Raw genomic sequence first — 21980 nt, forward strand, 5'->3', positions numbered from 1 at the left:
GTCACCGGCTGACACTAACCTGAGCATATGAGCCGCCCCCGCTATCCCGCCAGCCGCAGCACTTCCGCCCCGCAGCACCCGTCACTTCCGCCCCGCGGCCGCGCCCTTTCACCCCGGGCTTGAGCGGTTTCCAAAGCTCTTGTCCCCGCCCACCGCCGCCATATTGGAGCCGTGCGAGAAGAATCGCCCGAGGCAGGGCGGCGGGCTCACGTCGGCTGATGGGGCGGGGCGGTCCGAATGTGTGACGCAAGTAGCGTATGTCGCCGGGAGTCCGCCTCCCTGACGTAGGGCTGTCAGTCAACGCCCGCTGGGGAGCTGCCGCCTGCGCCCGCGAGTGAGACTTGCACGTGGCTAGGCCCCCGCCCCGACAGCGTATCCCTGCCGCCCGGGCCCCGCAGCGCGTGCCTGGCTCCTCCCACTGCCCCGCGCGAGCCCAACGCGGCCACTCCCCGCCGCTGCCCAGAGCCCGCTTGGCTGGCGGAACGCCCGGGGCGGGGCGGTCCTCGCGCTCCCAGGGAGCCAGAGCCCCGTTCCCCGCGGAAGGGAGGAGATACCAACTGTGGCCATAACCAGCCTGCAAATCCCTCCCTGGGGAAGGTGCTTAACTTCCTGCGCCTGGGAGTTCAGCCGGGCTGCTCCCCTGTGCATGAATCTGTGAACATTTGGAGCCCGGGCAGTAAAGGGGACTGAATTCCCCATTGCAATGTGTCGGATTCGCGGCAGGTTATATTAATGTTAATTAAAGCTGATCTCCTGGGTACGCCCATGAAGCGCTGCCAAGCCTCCTGCTTCTCCCAGTAGACAGTTGCTTTTTGGCCTGGCACACTAGCCTACTGGCAAAAACTCAATCTGCTAGTGCTGGCCTGCAAGTTCAGTGAGAGACAGTGGCACTAAAATATTTCCCTGAATCCTCTTATGATGTAGATTGTCCCAATTCAGGTTCTTGGTATTCAAGACGTTAAGGACCCAGGGTTTTAATACTTGCGCCTGGGTTTATGTAAATCCTTTAAAAATTATGCAAATTTACAATCTTGCTTTTTATGTTGTTGCATGGGGAGACTGGAAACACTAAAGGAGAAAAGGTGTCTATAGCAATATGACTGTAACTGATGGTGTAGCTGTGCTGGTCCCAGGATATTAGAGAAGGTGAGTGAGGTAATATATTTTATTGAACCAACTTCTGTTGATGAGAGTAAAAAAAAAAAAAAAAAGGAGTAACTGCCATAGCTTTCCTTGTTTTCCGCTTTGTAGAGGTATTGTGTGGGGGTGGGATTATAAATGCCAATCCAAGGATTTAGATCAGGGATGCTCATACTGTGGCCTGAGGGGCAAATGCAAACTGTAGAATTCTAATTTGCTCCTCATGGCCACCCTGTCCCTCCAGGGTCTGAACCAAGTTGATTGCAGGATTTTAACATTCTTTCCAGCATATAAAGGAGGATAGAAGTAAAAGCAAAGATTGAGTGTGTATGAATTACTGAAACATGTACATCTATATGCAAAGAGCCCCTAGTCTCCTGGCAGGCAACCAGCATGACTGTCAGTGTTGCAGATTTGGGACACTTCTTGGCCTAAAACCAAGGTCATAAGAACGTAAGAAAGGCCGTACCGGGTCAGACCAAAGGTCCATCTAGCCCAGTATCTGTCTACCGACAGTGGCCAATGCCAGGTGCCCCTGAGGGAGTGAACCTAACAGGCAATGATCAAGTGATCTCTCTCCTGCCATCCATCTCCATCCTCTGACGAACAGAGGCTAGGGACACCATTCTTACCCATCTTGGCTAATAGCCATTTATGGACTTAGCCACCATGAATTTATCCAGTCCCCTTTTAAACATTGTTATAGTCCTAGCCTTCACAACCTCCTCAGGTAAGGAGTTCCACAAGTTGACTGTGCGCTGCGTGAAGAAGAACTTCCTTTTATTTGTTTTAAACCTGCTGCCTATTAATTTCATTTGGTGACCCCTAGTTCTTGTATTATGGGAATAAGTAAATAACTTTTCCTTATCCACTTTCTCAACATCACTCATGATTTTATATACCTCTATCATGTCCCCCCTTAGTCTTCTCTTTTCCAAACTGAAGAGTCCTAGCCTCTTTAATCTTTCCTCATATGGGACCCTCTCTAAACCCCTAATCATTTTAGTTGCTCTTTTCTGAACCTTTTCTAGTGCTAGAATATCTTTTTTGAGGTGAGGAGACCACATCTGTACACAGTATTCGAGATGTGGGCGTACCATGGATTTATATATGGGCAATAATATATTCTCAGTCTTATTCTCTATCCCCTTTTTAATGATTCCTAACATCCTGTTTGCTTTTTTGACCGCCTCTGCACACTGCGTGGACATCTTCAGAGAACTATCCACGATAACTCCAAGATCTTTTTCCTGTCTCGTTGTAGCTAAATTAGCCCCCATCATGTTGTATGTATAGTTGGGGTTATTTTTTCCAATGTGCATTACTTTACATTTATCCACATTAAATTTCATTTGCCATTTTGTTGCCCAATCACTTAGTTTTGTGAGATCTTTTTGAAGTTCTTCACAATCTGCTTTGGTCTTAACTATCTTGAGTAGTTTAGTATCATCTGCAAACTTTGCCACCTCACTGTTTACCCCTTTCTCCAGATCATTTATGAATAAATTGAATAGGATTGGGCCCAGGACTGACCCTTGGGGAACACCACTAGTTACCCCTCTCCATTCTGAGAATTTACCATTAATTCCTACCCTTTGTTCCCTGTCCTTTAACCAGTTCTCAATCCATGAAAGGACCTTTCCTTTTATCCCATGACAGCTTAATTTACGTAAGAGCCTTTGGTGAGGGACATTGTCAAAGGCTTTCTGGAAATCTAAGTACACTATGTCCACCGGATCCCCCTTGTCCACATGTTTGTTGACCCCTTCAAAGAACTCTAATAGATTAGTAAGACACGATTTCCCTTTACAGAAACCATGTTGACTTGCTCAAGAGTTTATGTTTTTCTATGTGTCTGACAATTTTATTCTTTACTATTGTTTCAACTAATTTGCCCGGTACCGACGTTAGACTTACCCGTCTGTAATTGCCGGGATCACCCCTAGAGCCCTTTTTAAATATTGGCGTTACATTAGCTAACTTCCAGTCATTGGGTACCGAAGCCGATTTAAAGGACAGGTTACAAACCTTAGTTAATAGTTCATAACTTCACATTTGAGTTCTTTCAGAACTCTTGGGTGAATGCCATCTGGTCCCGGTGACTTGTTAATGTTGAGTTTATCAATTAATTCCAAAACCTCCTCTAGTGACACTTCAATCTGTGACAGTTCCTCAGATTTGTCACCTACAAAAGCCAGCTCAGGTTTGGGAATCTCCCTAACATCCTCAGCCGTGAAGACTGAAGCAAAGAATCCATTTAGTTTCTCCGCAATGACTTTATCATCTTTAAGCGCTCCTTTTGTATTTTCATCGTCAAGGGGCCCCACTGGTTGTTTAGCAGGCTTCCTGCTTCTGATGTACTTAAAAAACATTTTGTTATTACCTTTGGAGTTTTTGGCTAGCCGTTCTTCAAACTCCTCTTTGGCTTTTCTTATTACACTCTTGCACTTAAGTTGGCAGTTTTTGTGCTCCTTTCTATTTGCCTCACTAGCAGGGGCGGCTCTAGACACCAGCGCGCCAAGCAGGCGCTTGGGGCGGCCGTTTCCCGGGGGGCGGCATTTGGCTCCCGTTGAGCTCCCGCCGGCATGCCTGCGGCAGGTCCACCGGAGCCCGGAACGAGCGGACCTGCCGCAGGCATGACTGCGGCGGGTCCCGTCTTCCCGCGGCTCCGGGTGAGCTCCCGCAGGCATGCCTGCGGCAGGTCCGCTCGTCCCGGGCTCCGGTGGACCTGCCGCAGGCATGCCGGCAGGAGCTCAACCGGAGCCGCGGGAAGAGGGGACCCGCCGCGGGACCGGGGAAGGGCGGCGCAGCGCTCCACGCTGCTTGGGGCAGCCCGATTTCTAGAGCCGCCCCTGCTCACTAGGATTTGACTTCCACTTTTTAAAGGAAGTCTTTTTATCTCTCACTGCTTCTTTTACATGGTTGTTAAGCCACGGTGGCTCTTTTTTAGTTCTTTTACTGTTTTTCTTAATTTGGGGTATACATTGAAGTTGGGCCTCTATTATGGTGTCTTTAAAAAGGGCCCACGCAACTTGCAGGGATTTCACTTTAGTCACTATACCTTGTAACTTTTGTCTAACTAACCCCCTCATTTTTGTATAGTTCCCCCTTTTGAAATTAAAGGCCACAGTGTTGGGCAGTTGAGATGTTCTTCCCACCACAGGGATGTTGAATGCTATTGTATTATGGTCACTATTTCCAAGCGGTCCTGCTATAGTTACCTCTTGGACCAGCTCCTGCGCTCCACTCAGGATTAAATCTAGAGTCGCCTCTCCCCTTGTGGGTTCCCGTACCAGCTGCTCCATGAAGCAGTCATTTAAAGTATCGAGAAATTTTATCTCTGCATTTCGTCCTGAAGTGAAATGTTCCCAGTCAATATGGGGATAATTGAAATCCCCCACTATTATTGGGTTCTTAATTTTGATAGCCTCTCTAATTTCCCTTAGCATTTCATCATCACTATTACTGTCCTGGTCAGGAGGTTGATAATAGATCCCTACTGTTATATTTTTACTAGAGCATGAAATTTCTATCCATAGAGACTCTATGGAACCTGTGGATTCGCTTAAGATTTTTACTTCATTTGAATCTACACTTTCTTTAACATATAGTGCCACTCCTCCCCCTGCACGGCCTGTCCTGTCCTTCCGATATATTTTGTACCCCGGAATGATTGTGTCCCATTGATTGCTCTCAGTCCACCAGGTTTCTGTGATGCCTATTATATCTATATCCTCCTTGATCACAAGGCACTCTAGTTCACCCATCTTATTATTTAGACTTCTGGCATTTGTGTACAAGCACTTTAAAAACTTGTCCCTGTTTATTAGCCTGCCTTTTTCTGATGTGCCAGATTCTTTTTTATGTGACTGTTTATCATCTGATCCGGCCCTTACATTATACTTCTCATTCCTCTGCTCCTGACTATAACCTGGAGATTCTCTATCATCAGACTCTCCCCTAAGAGAAATCTGTGTCCGATCCACACGCTCCTCTGCAGCAGTCGGCTTTCCCCCATCTCCTAGTTTAAAAACTGCTCTACAACCTTTGTAATCATGATAAACTTAAAATATCAAAAGTGGAGAAATTCAGTTGTGCACCAAAAACACTAAACAGAGAACTTCCTTCTCCTCAGCCATTAAAGTCCTCCAAAAGGCCATGCTGCTTCTAGGAATGGCAAAGTTAAGAACCCCTCCATTGTGGTTCTTTGAGGGTATTTTTTTAAATAAAAGAGTGGCCAGCACAGAAAATATCCTATAGATGCACAGTCCAACCCACCAGCTAGGCAGAGAGATCACAGGCACAATCTTGATTCTGACCCAAGGATCTGACACCCTTCTACAGTCTGCTTCTGGAACTAACATTGCCTGATTCTGATTAAGGCCAACATGGCTGTTGGCCTTTGCATGTTGAGCAGTTAATGCTACATCTAGTGTACTTAGGAGCTGCTATATTTATCCATCATGTTAGGAACACCTAACTACCTGTGTGGGTTCCCAGGAAAGGAAACCCCTGAATCTTTGGAGCTCCTCTGATGCTGCCCTATCAGAGTGCAGCTCTTCTGCTGGCAGAGCTGTGCTTTGCATTTGCTAAAGGAACTAGAAGAGAGTGAAAGATGATCCTCGTTCACAGAGAACTATGTTGCTTCTAGAAGCCTGGACATTGCAGCACAGGCTAGCTACCGGAGTATAAACCCAGAGGGTTGGGCTGTTGCTTGTGCCATGGTGTTCACACTGCTAGTTTTAGTGTGCTAGCTTGAGCAGAGCTAGTGTATGTCTGTGTACCCAGGCTGGGAGGCATGCTCCCAGTTGCACCCTGGGAGACAAGGCCTTATTCTGCACTGCCTTGAAACCTTCCTAGTTACACCAGCGTAAAACTGAATGGACAATCAGGTTCTTACCTTTAGTTTGTAGTTCCCAGTTTCTGCTGTCCTGGGGATGGGGGAGTAGATAAATCAGCTTGGGTAGGGGGGCATGTAGATGGAGTTTGAAATAATTTTTTCAGTTGCTTGGTATTGGACCTCTAGGACCAAAATCTGTACCCATTGACTTTAATTGGTTTTGGATTATGCCCCTAGTTCAGGGGGTCGGCAACCTTTCAGAAGTGGTGTGCCGGCTCTTCATTTATTCACTTTAAGGTTTCGCCTGCTAGTAATACATTTTAACTTTTTTAAAGGTCTCTTTCTATAAGTCTATAATAGAAAACTAAACTATTGTTGTATGTAAAGTAAATAAGGCTTTTAAAATGTTTAAGAAGCTTTATTTAAAATTAAATTAAAATGCAGAGCCCCCCGGACCAGTGGGCAGGACCCAGGCAGTTGCCTACCCCTGCCCAGGTTCATTTGAAGTCAGGAGGCTGCATTTTAGTTTGTTATAAGGCTTTAGTTAATCTCTAGAATAGACTGGTCAAAGCATGGCTAACAGTCTGCAGAGAGCAATACTATGCTGAAAAAGGGATGGATAAGGTGATCTAACAGGAATAAGTATTTTTCATCTCTGATTTATCTCAAATCTTCTGTACAAGTTCTGAGGTCTGTATGGTATGACAGGTACTGTAGGTATGAAATAGGGAAGTGTCCATAATATTTTCTGCCAGATAGGTATAAAAAAATACTCAGTATTTAATTATAATTTTCTCCCAGACAAGATGACTTCCTGTCAAAGCTGCCAGAGTTGTATGTATCCTCCCCGCTCATTATTTTTTTATCATCAGTTTTAATAATACAGTCAGATACTATATATAGTCTATGCTCTATCAATAAATCATGCCCATGCATCTTCATATTTGTCCTATAATTTATAAGTACCAGCTTACTTTTGTGCATTGTTAAATTATTCTGGCTAACAAAATGTCCCTAGTCCAGTTCCAGGAGTCCTGAGAGGTGAACTTCAATGCTTTTTAACTTAGAATTAAAGAAAGACATTGTACTAGACTTTATGGACTCATTCCCTTCAGTCACAAACCTGGATAAACATCTTCATTCCCAGTTCTAGCCCACCACAAGCCCCCAGTTCAACACCTTGTAGTAGAAGCTATTCATCTTCTGATCAAGGGATGGCTATGACAGTCTGTCCCTAAGGGCCATATGCTTCCCCTCCATTGAGTGACATGGAAGAGAGTAGAATGACAGATCTCTTGGAAACAGGCTTGGAGGATTGTACAAAAGAGAAGGCAATGGACATATACAGTATGTCCACCAATAGTCTGTCGCAGAGCTGCAACATGGTAAAAATAGTGACAGGCTGCCTGAAAGGGGGCTGGCTGGGGGATACAGCCACAGTTGGGGTGTTCTTCCTCCAAAAAGATGGAAGTTATGCAGCACTAGTCAGCCCTCTCCTCTGTGGAGTTAATCCTGCAAGGTGCTGAGTGCCATCAGTTCCCATTGAAGTCAGTAACAATGAAGGCACTGAAGACTGCAGAGGAGTGCTCAGCACTTCACAGAAAAAGCCATACATGAACCCCCTGGGAACACTTATAACCTAGTCCAGCAAAGCACACAAGTATGTGTGTAACTTAAAGAATGAGTAGCCCCCCATGAAGTCAAAAGGGACTACTCATATGCTTAAAGTTATGCACATTGTTACAGGGTCTCACCACACTGGCACCTCCTGCTGGCTGTTTCAGGAATTAGCTCTGGTCAGCAGGTACACTCTCCAGAGGTAGGGGTTCACCCATCCTAATCTTTGCCTGCAGACTCACTGCCTCTGCTTTGTGGCACAGTCCTCCAGCTGTGTCACAATCCAGGTTCCCACCTTCCAGGGGACTCCTTCCACAACAGCCTAGTTGCTCCTCACAGTGACTTGGCAGTCCATAGCCTGGCCACCTTTTCAGTGGCAAGTGGGGGAAGAGAACCCAGCCTCACCCACAATTCTGGGTCCCAGCCCAGGGACCCTGTAAACAACAGCTTCCCACTACCAGCACCTGCTTCAGGCTCCTTCACCCTATTCCCAGGGCCTCAGGCCTGCAAGTCCTAGCCCTGTTCACAGTACTAGTCCCCCATCTTTGGGCTTCCTGTAGCACAGTCAGTTGGTTTGGCCTGCAGCTTCCTTTTATATAGGCCAGCTGGGCCCTGATTGCCTAGGCCAGCTGCTGCCCTAATTGGCTCTTTCCTTGCAGCCCTCCAGCCTGTTTTAACCCTATCAGGGCCAGTGTAGGGCAGACTCCCTGTCGCACACATCCATATGAGCATAGCTGGAGTCAATGACAGCTTTGTTGCAAGTGGGACAAATTAAGAGGCAAGCAAAGCCAGTGTGCATGTCCATATATACCCAGAGATCCACCTACAGAGTTCTGGATGGCTTTTGTTTTAGATCTCCAGCCTTCATGGGGATTTGAACTCAGGCCTACTGTACTAATCCCAACAGGTACACCTCACCAAACAGACTGTTGTGGATTTATAGGCCCATGTAAGACAGGGATGTTTTCTGTAAAATTTCTACTTAACTCACTTCAAAAAAAAAAAAATCCATGGCCAAAGTGAATTAATGTAAACATATGAATGGGGATGTGTGGATTTTTTTTAAACAATATTTGCTCATATCTAGCAATGCATCTGCCAAGCAGTATGTTGGCTTCTGAGAATTAGTGTGGGATTTCCTCTTAGTTGTTTGTTTTATTGGATTCCTGTATATAATGTTATCAGGCTACGAGGACAGACTCTGAAATAATACAAGTCTTTAAAAACAAAATATAATATTTCTGGAGAAGTTGATTTAATTTACTCTTAACAAATTAAGGTATCTTCATTGCCTTATCACCATCCCCATCATAATCCCAAAATAACTCCCACTTAGGAAAGAGTTTTCCTCCAAAATCAGCCTATAGCTGAGACTCCTGAGGGCTGACTCCCTTGCAAACAGGAAGGTGTAATCAAAGTGGATTTACTTCTCTTATACTGTACATAAGTCAAGCACTTGATTTGGAGAGAACTGTAGGTGAAATTCTACATTTGTACAGATGGCGAACACATCCTCATCAATACACAGAATGACTAAAGGAAAAATCTGTGAACTGAGGGTTGAGTCACATTTTTTTACTGGCAACACACCCCGAACTACCACTAATGAAATAGATGCTTCTAAATTTCATCCTCTTGTGCACAGGAGGTTTTCCCTCATTGCTACTGCCGTTGGACCTGTCTGCCAAAGTCTGAGTAATATATCGGATGTATTTAAGTCTACTGTGGCTGATTTTTAAAGGAATCCTGTCAAAGTGCCTAAGCCTGACATTTCATACAACTTAAAATAGTTTAATGCACTGGGCTTGCTCCCTATATCAAATTATCCTTGGGGATCTCTTGAAGAACTTTTCATTTTGGAGGTACTCCAGGATTCTTCCCATTCTCCTTCTGTTACTTTGTCTCACACATCATAGAAATCCATTCTCCGGCTGATTAGGGTGATAGAGGTCTAAATGCTGCTCCCACCATAACCCATTAATGTTACTCAGAGTGTAAGATGGAGTGGCTTAAGAGACACACACACACACACACACACACACACACACTAAAATTGCATTGCCTTTGCAACACTCTCAGCGCAGGAAGCTCAGTAATGAATGTAGATCCCCTTTGTGACGGCTATATTGTATTGTGACTAGGCTCAAGCCATCAGAAAGTATTTAATACTGTACAACTACGCTAATGCTGTTAGATCTGGCAAGAGCCACTGACACTGCTGATCATGAAGTGCTGACTTAAGTGACCTCGCAAAACTGACTGTGGAATCACACAAAATGGGCTTTGCTCAGTCATTTTTGAGAACTCAGAGGGTTGTGATGGGCAACTGTGTCTCCTCCTCATGTCTGCTCACCCATGTTGTCCCACAAGCCTCAAGCTGATCTCACCTCCCGTTTACATATATGTTAGTCACCTTGGGGAAACCGTGAGATGCTGTAGCCTTCTCCAGCAATACGCATGGAAATACGCATCTGTACTTCTTTATGTCAGCTGCACACAGTGCCATCACCCAGACCTTTAGGCCGAGAAGAGATAAGCAGTTGCATGAAAAAATAGCTGGCTAAAATGAAACCCAGGCAAGATGGAGGTGATGGTTGGAAGAGGAAGATTGCTTAAAATTGCCATTACCTTAAAGGGTGTCTACTCTCATGTCTGTTACACAGTCTCAGGATACTACTGTGTTCTTGGTTGCCTCTGGGATACCTAAATAGCAATAGTAAATGCCCTTCTCCATCTTGCACTGAGTAGATGCAAACCTAGTCATGGTGATCTACATATTCATCACATCCAGACTGCAGTATTGCCATGCACTATGCCTGGGGAGGAAAATGAAAGTCACAGGGAAGCTCCAGCTAGTTCAAAACACAGTAATTCATCTACCAAGCTACACTGATTGATGGGAGCACATTTTTCCAGTGCACTGCTTGCTACATTAGCCTCCTGTCCAATACCAGAGCCACTTCAAAGCTCAGTTCTTAATTTTCGAAGCCATCAGTGGGTTGGCTATGACTAGCTTAGTGACTCATTATGACAGCTGCATCCATCAGGAACTATGGAGCAGATAGTGTCCAGAGGGAAACTCACAGGCGTTGGACCAGATGTTTTTACCTACAGATTTCCTTCAGAAATCAGATTGACACCAACTCTTGACCCCTTCAGAGTGCAAGGTACATCTCCTCTCTTTGCTATTAGCTTCACACAACAATAACACTGGAGAATAGCCAAGCAATGCTTCCCTCAAGTTAATTAGCAAAGATTACCCAGTACACAAACAAAATTAAAATTAGAAGGCTCTTTTCCCTATAGCAGTGTAACGAGGAGCACCAGAGAGAGTACAGTCCTTCTGACCGCATGTTGCTCTCCATAATTTTGTTAGAGCCTTGATTGCTATGTGTGTTAATAGTTAAATTAAGCAGTAACTTTTAGTCTCATCTTATTACTGAGGGAGATTCTATTTTAAAACTGAAGTCTGTTTGGCAGCGGATACTCTGAGGGCTGGCATGTTGCCTTTGAGAAAATAAAAGCAGCAGCAACTGCCCTGCTTTCTTCCCTGGGGCACAATCTTAGGAACACTCCAAGCTATCAGCTTGGCTACTGGATGGCATTGTCCAGATTGCTCTTTCTGGATCAGAAACCTTGGGCCCAGGTCATCCCTGATGTAACTCTGCTGAGGTCTAAAGGTAGATTTGGCCTTTTGAGTTTAGTCTGGGATGGTGTTTGGCCAAACAGCACCTGGTATGAACCACAATTCAGCATCCCTCCCCAGAGATGCAAAACAGGATGAATATTCACCCATAACTGCTGAAGTCCACTTGTTTTTAGTGTCTTGAGTAGGGTGACCAGATGTCCTGATTTTATAGGGACAATCCTGATTTTGGGGGCTTTTTCTTCTATAGGCACCTATTACCCCTCACTCCTGTCCAAATTTTTCACACTTGCTGTCTGGTCACCCAAGTCTTGAGCCACTGGCAGTTCATCTACCCCTTTGGCTGCTCCTCTGGTGAGACTTTTGGCTTGACTACTCTATTTGTTATTTAGTTGTGCTTTTGGCTCTTCCCAGCTCCCTTGTCACAGCCCCTGAGTTAACTATACCTCTAACCCCATGCCCCCTCTTTGTTTCCATATGGGCCCCCAACTCTAGTCTCAGGCCTCCAGCCATCCCCTTTCTCGGGACAGAATCCTACAGTCCTCTCCCCCCACAGATGGAGACCTTACACTGGAGACTCCTGCAATTCACTATGATTGCCTCAGCAACTCTGATTGCAGTTGAGCACCTACAGTCCTGTTTTCTCAGAGGCAATGACAGGGTTATCCAGTGACCAGCCAGTTTTGTGTTTATTCAGAACAAAAGAATGTCAACAAAAACACATCTTCAAAACAATAATCACCTTATATGCATGCTTAGCTTATCAGGTGGTCAGTCATCTTCCACATAGCATCCTGAAAGATCTAAAATACTTCAGGTGCTTTTGCAGGGCCTGATTCTGCTAGACAATCTCATGCTTGCCAGTTCTTAGATGGAGTGAGAATAACCCTCCCCTCAGGTCAGGGCAGTTTTTATACAATTTCAAGTCTTTTGTCTGACAAGGCCTTTGAACCAGGTCAAACCAGTCTGCATGCAATTCCCCAAGGGAAACAAAACTTTAAAAAAAAAAAAAAAGCTTATTACCTGCATTGTTTCAGTATGGGGAATTTGCATTAATTACCAGCCCTCCGTTATCTTTAGTTCCAGCAGAAAACATTCTTTATCTTATCCATTTAGCCAGGAATACAATCACTAGCCAGCTCGTAAAGATACATATAATATTTATACCATTAACACAATAGTCTTTGAATATTCCATGATTCCATAGCATCATGTTTGTCACACTCCTATGTCCATAAGTTTCAACTTGGTTTCACTACATGTGAGTCTAATGCTCATGGAATGTGATGTGTTGGCATCTGTGGAGAACAAAGTCCTCTTTGCAGAGAGCAGGTATCACATGGGCAGTGACTTTCCTCATTCGAGCTCACCTGTGTAACTCTATCCTGCCTGGAGCTAGAGTGATCAGATAGAAAATATGAAAAATCAGGAAAAGGGGTGGGAGGTAATAGGCGCCTATATAAGAAAAAGCCCCAAATACCAGGACTGTCCCTATAAAATCGGGACATCTGGTCACCCTTTCTGGAGCTGAGAGAATAGTTCACTTTCCATCTCTGTTGTAGGGTATGTTCTCCCTTTCCAGCAGTGTGAGCAGCACACCTTGAAAGAGGGGAGAGGACCTATAGTCTGAAGGAGTAGGAACAGGGAGGGATTGGAAGCAGCAGGACTAGGAGAGGAGTATCCCTTCCCCACTACATTGTGCCTCTGGAGATTACTCACGGCAGGGAGTATGTGAGGAGAGGCTGCTCTTAGTGAGAGCAGCTCAGAGGCAGTGTCAAAAGGGGTGATCCAAGTTTCTGTGAGTGCAAGATGGAGGGAGCGAGAGAGGAAGAGGTCATGGCTGGTGGGGATCTTTTTAGTGATGTAGTTGGGGTGGGCATTCCAGAGAGAGCAAGAGAAGCAGGGGAAGGAAGTGGAAGAGTGTGGATGAGTTTTGGAAAGGAAGGGCCAGAGGAGAGGAGATGAAGGAGGGACCAGAGTTGGAGTAGTTGTCACAAGAACCAAGGAAGAAGTGGCAGGAAAAAAAATGAGGTGAGATAGACATTTGTAGAGGTGGGAAGGGAGGCACAGGGATGGAAAGGAGAAAAGAGAAAGTAGAGTTGATATGAACTGCAAAGAGGGGAAGGTCGAAGAGGTGGGAGATGCAGCTGCCAGGAGATGGGAGAGGAGAGAGGCGCATTCCACACCCCTCCAGAATGGACAGGGAAAATACAATTGTGGGCTTTAGTCCTACCTGGGCAGCCCCAGCGCAGCCACTCAGGGCCTCATGGGACCCACACAGAGAATACATCCTGTCACATTTGCTATTAAATCCCAAGCCTCTCTACTGAGATTTCCAACAGGGTTCCAGTTAGTGGTATTTGTGATAAGGACACACCTGTCCACCAGAAACTGGACTGAGCCATGCCCCTCCCCCTTCCCCCGGCACATTTTACATAGTTCATTGAAAAGTCATCATATGACAACAACCAACCCAATGATCATATTCCATTACCAATCCCTTCAACTATACAGCTCCTCAATATTCAGAATGGTTAATATTGAGATCAGAAAATCCCTCATAATGGATGCATCCTTTCCCAGTGCCAACCCATGAGAAAATAGGAAGTCTTTACAGACTAAGAGGGAATATTGCACTTGTCCTCTTTTGCTCCAAAGAGGCAGCAAGGTAAAAGCAATAGAGGATGCAATTCAAGTTCTGATAAATTATTGATGCCCCCCTTCTGCTTTTTACTTACAAAAAGAATATCAAAGTTCATTTTGTAAATCAGGGGTAGGCAACCTCTGGCACGTGTGCCGAAGGCAGCACGCAAGCTGATTTTCAGTGGCACACACACTGCCCGGGTCCTGGCCACTGGTCCGGGGGCCTCTGCTTTTTAATTTAATTTTAAATGAAGCTTCTTAAACATTTAAAAAACCTTGTTTACTTTACACGTCTGACGAAGTGGGTATTCACCCACGAAAGCTTATGCTCCAATACATCTGTTAGTCTATAAGGTGCCACAGGACTCTTCGTTGCTTTTTACAGATCCAGACTAACACGGCTACCCCTCTGATACTTGACAACAATAGTTTAGTTATATATTATAGACTTATAGAAAGAGACCTTCTAAAAATGTTAAAATGTATTACTGGCACGCGAAAACTTAAATTAGAATGAATAAACGAAGACTCGGCACACCACTTCTGAAAGGTTGCCGACCCCTGTTGTAAATCATCCAGACAGATTTTCTTTGGACATATCCACAATTTGATTAACAGATATTGCATTAAGGTATGTAGGTGCCTAACTCACATTGATTTCAATAGGAGTTAGGTGCCAAAATGCCTTTGAGGCTCTGGGCCCAAGTGTTAGCATTGCAGCAATTTTACTGTCTTTGCATATAGTAAGAGACATGTTTTGGGTTATGCTCTGATAAAGAGACAAAGGTTAAAGGCGGCTCCACTGTCACCCAAAGTAATTGCTTTAACATGTAATTAAGACCAGATACTCATCCCTACACTAAGGCCCCGATCCAAAGCCTGTTGAAGTTAATGGAAAGACTCTCACTGACTTTAACAGGCTGCAGATCAGGCCCTACAGTTCCTGTGACTGCTAATGCAACACTTGTAAAACAATGTGATGTAATCTACTTGTAATAATAGCACCTCTCATCCAGGATGATCCCGATATACCTGTATACATATGTTAATTTACAGACCACACATATAGAAATTACTCTGCCCCCTACTGAAATGCAGCTACCTCTGGGGCAGAAAGTGGTAGCTGTTTAGCAGTGCACAACAAGTTCTCACCAGTATTCCGAGGAGGGAAAAAATTAAGTAGTCATAATTTAATTATCCAAATTGGAACTGGATCAGGACAGAAGCTTTCACACCTCTCTTTTGATGAAGTTCTAGAAGAGGATCTCTAATAATCATAAGTGGTCAGGAACGCTGTTTCTGTCTCATCTGAAAGGCAGAAAACAAACATGCATGCTCAAAGCGACTTAAGACAGTGATATAGCTCTGCAAATTTAGCCCCAAAATTCTCTAACTAAAGTATAGAACAACATGCTACCTACTAAATTGTGAAATAACCTCTGGCTAATCTTGGAGGAAGGGTCATCAAAACTTTAATTAACACATGCTCTGTGTTCCCACTCTTGAGTGGTTGATTCTGACCTTACAGTAGCAGCAGATACTGACTGCACCCACTTCTTATTTCTCTCCAGAGAGGAGGTGTCACTGAGAATGCATTTTGTTCCTTGTTATGCTAGCCTTATAAAGAGAAAGAGTCTAGGCATCAAGCCCAGATAGAGGGGGCAAACGTTAGGGTAGGGCATGTGAGTTTTGTGTATCTGCCTGTAAAGCACTTATCATACTTTGGCACTATATACATAATTATGCATATTTAATGTGTGATAAAATAGAGAGAAAGGCTTATAAAGGGAAAAAATAGCCCCTTCAGGCAGATAGCGCCAGTGACACTGATCCTCTGATTTATGGAATTGCAGAATGAGCTTCTTTGCATGGATTTTGCTGTCTTCTCTAGAATTTAAGCTTTGGGGGTTTTTTTCTGTCCCTTCTGGTTGTGAAGACAACCTTGATAACAAACTGATGGACTGAGTTTGCAGCTAGCAAGACTGAAGAAATAAGTGTGATGTGACCACTTTCTGAAGCTTAATTATCAGGGACAGTAACAGCCATTCCTTCCACCCCTCCTCCCCAATCTCAGTTCTTCTCTTGTCTTTCGACTTTTTCTATACTTTGCTTCAACTGCAGCCAGAGCACTGACAGTATGCCAGGATGCCCACGTCTGTGCCTCAGACCAAGAACCCTGGGCTTAGGTGCAGAATCTCTACTTCTTTTGCACCCGATCCCTTCAGTTACCAGCCCTTGTGGTCAGCTGGCAGCAATAATCCTAGAAACCGCCAGGTTAATTTAAGCAAATCAAAGTTTATTCAACATGCAAAACTATATGAGAGAATCTATGGAAATGAAAGCAAATTACTATGCTTCATACCACTGTCCAAGGCTGCCCCAACCCTCATTGGGTAGGTTCTTGCTTAGTACAGGTGAATGAATATTCAGTAAGTTGGGGGAATATATATCGTATATTCAGAATTCAGCCAGGTCCTTGTTTTTCCTTCCAGTCTGACAGCTTTCAACTCAGAGGTAGCTCTCCCCTATGCCGCTTGGCCCACCTGGGCTGATGCCTTTCAAGTATGTCAGGGGTGTGTACACTGCAGCTCTGATCCAAAGTCCATAGACCTCAAGAAGAGTCCTTCCCCTGACTTCCCTGGGCTTTGATCAGACCTGAAACCAGGTGGACCTCCCCATCTTGGTGGGATAATACGCATGACTGGAAGATTGGTATAGAAGGGCACAGCTTGCTCAGGAAGGACAGGAAAAGAAAAAAGGGCGGAGGTATTGCCTTATATATTAAAAATGTACACACTTGGACTGATGTTGAGATAGAAATAAGAGACAGACTTGTTGAAAGTCTGATTAAGAATAAAAGGGGTAAAAACCAAGGGTGATGTCATGGTAGGGGTCTACTAGAGACCACCAAACCAGGAAGAAGAGGTGGATGAGGCTTTTTTTAAACAACTAACAAAATCATCCAAAGCACAGGACTTGGTGATGATGCGGGACTTCAACTACCCAGACATCTGTTGGGAAAATAACACAGCGGGGCACAGATTACCCAACAAGTTCTTGGAATGAATTGGAGACATTTTTTTATTTCAGAAGGTGGAGAAAGCTACTGGGGGGTTCTAGATTTGATTTTGACAAATAGGGAGGAACTGGTTGAGAATTTGAAAGCGGAAGGCAACTTGGGTGAAAGTGATCATGAAATGGTAGAGTTCATGATTCTAAGGAATGGTAGGAGGGAGAACAGCACAATAAAGACAATGGATTTCCAGAAAGTAGACATTAGCAAACTCAGGGAGTTGGTAGGTAAAATCCCATGGGAAGCAAGTCTAAAGGGAAAAACAATTGAAGACAGTTGGCAGTTTTTCAAAGAGACATTATTAAGGGCACAAGAGCAAATTATCCCACTGCGTAGGAAAGATAGGAAGTCTGGCAAGAGACCACCGTGGCTTAACCAGGAGATCTTCAATGATCTAAAACTCAAAAAAGAGTTCTACAAAAAGTGAAAACTCGATCAAATTACAAAGGATGAATAGAAACAAATAACACAAGTATGTAGGGACAAAATTAGAAAGGCCAAGGCATAAAACAAGATCAAATTAGCTAGGGACATAAAGTGTACAAGAAAATATTCTACAAATACATTCAAAGCAAGAGGAAGACCAAGGACAGAGTAGGCCCGTTACTCAATGAGGGGGGAAAAGACAAAAACAGAAAGTGTGGAAATGGCAGAGGTGCTTAATGCTTCTTTATTTTGGTTTTCATCAAGAAGGTTGGTGGCGATTGGACATCTAACATAGTGAATGCCAGTGAAAATGAGGTAGGATCAGAGTCTAAAATAGAGAAAGAACAAGTCTTCAAATCACCAGGGACTGATGAAATGCAGCCTAGAATACTCAAGGAGCTGACTGAGGAGATATCTGAGCCATTAGCAATTATCTTTGAAAAGTCATGGAAGACGGGAGACAGTCCAGAAGACTGGAAAAGAGCAAATATAGTGCCCATCTATAAAAAGCGAAATAAGGACAACCCGGGGAATTACAGACCAGTCTTCTTCGGTTCTGTACCCGGAAAGATAATGGAGCAAATAATTAAGAAATCAATTTGCAAACACCTAGAAGATAATGAGGTGATAACTAACAATCAGCATGGATTTGTCAAGAACAAATCATGTCAAACCAACCTGATAACTTTCTTTGACAGGGTAACAAGCCTTGTGGATGGGGGGAAGTGGTAGATGTGGTATATCTTGACTTTAGTAAAGCTTTTGATACTGTCTCCCATGACCTTCTCATAAACAAACTAGGGAAATACAACCTAGATGGAGCTACTTCACAGTCATGCTGGAAGGACATAACGAGTTGGGTCCCATAGGAATTGGTTCTGGGACTGCTTCTGTTCAATATCTTCATCGATGATTTAGATAATGGCATAGAGAGTACACTTACAAAGTTTGTGGACGATACCAAGCTGGGAGGGGTTGCAAGTGCTTTGGAGGATAGGATTGTGATGGGTTGAATCACAGAAATCCCTTTGGTACTGCCACCTGATGTGCTTAGACTATCTCTGAGCCTGTTTTCCCTGCCAGCTTGGGACTTCAGTGCCCTGCCTGGTTTGAGCCAGACACACTAGCCTGCTACAAACACAGACCCAGGTCTGAACTACGTCCCCCAAAAGCTGTAGGCTTAACTGAAAACAGCTTAAGAAGTGCTCCTGTCTCCAGCACTCAGATACCCAACTCCCAATGGGGTCCAAACCCCAAATAAATCTGTTTTACCCTGTATAAAGCTTATACTGGGTAAACTCATAAATTGTTCACCCTCTATAACACTGATAGATATGCACAGCTGTTTGCCCCCGGACCCCCAGGTATTAATACATACTCTGGGTTAATTAATAAGGAAAATTATTTCATTAAATACAAAAAGTAGGATTTAAGTGGTTCCATGTAATAACAGACAGAACAAAGTGAATTAATACAGTAAGAATGTGATTACAGATGAAATCTCACCCTCAGAGATGTTCCAGTAAGCTTCTTTTACAGACTAGTCTTCTAGTCTGGGTCCAGCAATCACTCATACCCCTGTAGTTACTGTCCTTTGTTCCAGTTTCTTTCAGGTACCCTTTGTGGGTGGAGAGGCTACCTCTTGAGCCAGCTGAAGACAAAATCGAGGGGGTCTCCCAGGACTTCATATAGTTTCTCTCTTGGGGTGGAAACCCCTCCCTCCCCCGTCTAGAATCCCTGCTACAAGATGGAGTCTTAGAGTCACATGGGCAAGTCACATGTCTATGCATGACTTAGTTCTCTACAGGGATGTTCCCAGGAAAGCTCAGATGTGGATTGGTGTCTATCAAGGTCCATTGTTCGCCAGGTACTTCCATTTACTTTAATAACCCCTTCATACTATGTTGATCAAATCTGCATTAGGTGCTTTCTACAGCAAACACTTTAAATACAAGCATAGAGCCGACGCTCATAACTTCAGATATAAAAATGAAACATGCATACGAATAGGATGAATACATGCAGAAGAACATAAACTTTGCAAAGATATGTTACATGGCATATCTAGCATAAAACATATTCCAGTTATGCCATATTTACATTCATACGCATATTTCTATAAAGCATTACAACATCACAAGGATTAAAATTTAAAATGATCTGGACAAACTGGAGAAATGCTCTGAAGTAAATTGGATGAAATTCAATAAGGACAAATGCAAAGTACTCCACTTAGGAAGAAACAATCAGTTGCACACATACAAAATGGAAAATGACTGCCTAGGAAGGAGTACTGCGGTAAGGGATCTGGGGGTCATAGTGGAGCATAAGCTAAATATGAGTCAACAGTGTAACATTGTTGCAAAAAAAGCAAACATCATTCTGGGATGTATTAGCAGGAGTGTTGTAAGCAAGACACGAGAAGTAATTCTTCCACTTTACTCCACGCTGATTAGGCCTCAACTGGAGTATTGTGTCCAGTCCTGGGTGCCACATTTCAGGAAAGATGTGGACAAATTGGAGAAAGTCCAGAGAAGAGCAACAAAAATGATTAAAGGTCTAGAAAACATGACCTATGAGGGAAGATTGAAAAAAATGGATTTGTTTAGTCTGGAGAAGAGAAGACTGAGAGGGGACATGATAATTTTCAAGTACATAAAAGGTTGTTACAAGGAGGGAGATTATTCTTCTTAACCTCTGAGGATATGACAAGAAGCAAATGGGCTTAAATTGCAGCAAGGCGGTTAGGTTGGACATTAGGAAAAACTTCCTAACTGTCAGAGTGGTTAAGCACTAGAATAAATTGCCTAGGGAGATTCTAGAATCTCCATCATTGGGGATTTTTAAAAGCAGGTTGGACAAACACCTGTCAGGGATGGTCTAAATCAGTGGTTCTTAACCTTTACTGCAGCCTTTGGTTCTCAAAAATATGTTCTCACACCCCTTATAAAAATCATTGAAGTAGGTCAGTTATTTAAACCTAGATATATCAAAACTATAGAATGAAAAAGAGAGAATTATATATTTATTTTAATTTTGCAGTTAAAATTTAACGCAGTAATCATTAAAAAATTTATAATGTTAATAAATACATAGCTTTGATGAAAAAGTAGTTGTACTTACATGCCTGTGCTTAATTTGTGTTTTTGATGATTTACCTTCTAAAAAAATCTGGCATGTCTCACACCGGAGAAAGGGCATCTCGCACCCCAGGTTAAGAACCACTGATCTAGATAATACTTAGTCCTGCCTTGAGTGCAGCAGACTGGACTAGATGACCTCTCGAGGTCCTTTCCAGAACCAACACTCCATAGCCCGGTCTCCAGAGTTAGCTGGAGCAGTTCTGTGCCTCACACTTGCCCTTCTAGCAGACTCCTGTTAGATATGCAAGGAGTGTACAGCTAGTGCTTGACCCACACTGAATGAACAAGTACCCTTAACCCATTTAGGTCATTCAGACTAACTCTTCTAGGAAATCCCAGCACCACTCACTGCTTTCAGTTGTGCAAGTGAACTCACCCACCAAGCATCCCTCTCTGCTCCAGAACTCTCCTGGCCCTGGTACACAACCTGATGGACCCAACTTCTTTAAACTGGACTGGAGTTTATCAGAAAGGGAGCCAGCTTCAAAAAAGTAACATTATATGGCGGGACTGGGTGTGGGGATACTAAAGCCAATAGAGATGCTTTATGTTTGCTCACTTGCCTGCTTGTGAGACTTTAAAAGGCATTTAAAAAATATATACACCTCCAGGGCACAAAGGGAGAAAGGGATCCCAGGAGATGAGTCTCACAGGCGCGGAGCCTAATGAAACATATAGCAAACATGCAGGGATGCAGCATGACATCCCTGGTCAGACTGAGGGAAGTACTGTACGGAGTGAACGCCCTGAGCTCCGGCTGCAGGGAACAGGAAGAAATATGGACAGGGGCAGCCAGTTTGCAGGAGGCTGCAGTTGTATGGAGGGGAATGGGGGACCAGGGATCTGTTGGAAACTAATGCGAACAAGAGAGGCTAAGGAAGCAGTGAGGTGTGTGGTGGGGGAAGGGAGGAGGCAGAAGCGAGCCTAGGGGCCTTTCCTTGCAGGCTCGCATGTCAGGTGAAAGGAGGCAGAGGTGATGGGCGCCGGAGTGTGGTGCAGCTGAATGAAAGCGCTCGTGCAGTAGAACAATCAAGGCCACCGCCGTGGGGAGAAGGCGGAGAACAAGCCCAGGGCTGGGCTGGTTATTGTAGGGGGCGCAGGTGTGTGATCCCAGAGTTAGGCATGGGATCTTTCGTGGGGCGTGTTAATACCGCTCCAAACAGCAAATCCCTCGCGCGGCGCTGAGAGCCTCGCGGCAGGAGGGAACAACTCACCCAAACAGGCTGGAGCTGTGCTGTGCTCGGACCAAGGCGGCCCAGGATATTCCCGGGTCACTGGCGGCTGGCTGGCCCCGTGCACAGAGACGCTAGCAGGACACTGGGATTTCTGGGCGCGGGGAAGATTCCCGCGCACTGTACTCCCGGCAAACAGGAGCTGTGGCTTGTTTATCCAGGTGGCGACACATGCAGAAGGTTGTTTTTAAAACCAGGGAGGCTGCCCAAGCGCGACACC

At 44.4% G+C, this 21980-nt stretch overlaps 1 protein-coding gene and 1 long non-coding RNA gene across 3 annotated transcripts in view; both read right to left on the reverse strand.

Moving 5' to 3' along the window:
* Nucleotides 1–137, reverse strand: part of RPAP1 (RNA polymerase II associated protein 1) — a 53909-nt gene extending 53772 nt beyond the window's left edge. Inside the window, exon 1 of one of the 2 annotated variants that reach the window (XM_039537961.1) lies at nt 20–137. The gene's annotated coding sequence lies outside the window, so the exon portion shown is untranslated. The remainder of the gene's footprint in view (nt 1–19) is intronic. The other variant, XM_039537962.1, reaches the window with a different exon arrangement.
* Nucleotides 138–11921: 11784 nt separating this feature from the next.
* LOC120402865 lies at nt 11922–21876 on the reverse strand. Its single transcript, XR_005597333.1, has 3 exons — nt 21743–21876; nt 15039–15194; nt 11922–12638 (listed from the first exon to the last, which is right to left on the reverse strand). It is a non-coding gene; the product is annotated as an uncharacterized LOC120402865 (long non-coding RNA).
* Between the last annotated feature and the right edge of the window lie 104 nt (nt 21877–21980).

This window comes from Mauremys reevesii, linkage group 4 (assembly GCF_016161935.1).
Source record: "Mauremys reevesii isolate NIE-2019 linkage group 4, ASM1616193v1, whole genome shotgun sequence".
Lineage (NCBI taxonomy): Eukaryota > Metazoa > Chordata > Testudines > Geoemydidae > Mauremys > Mauremys reevesii.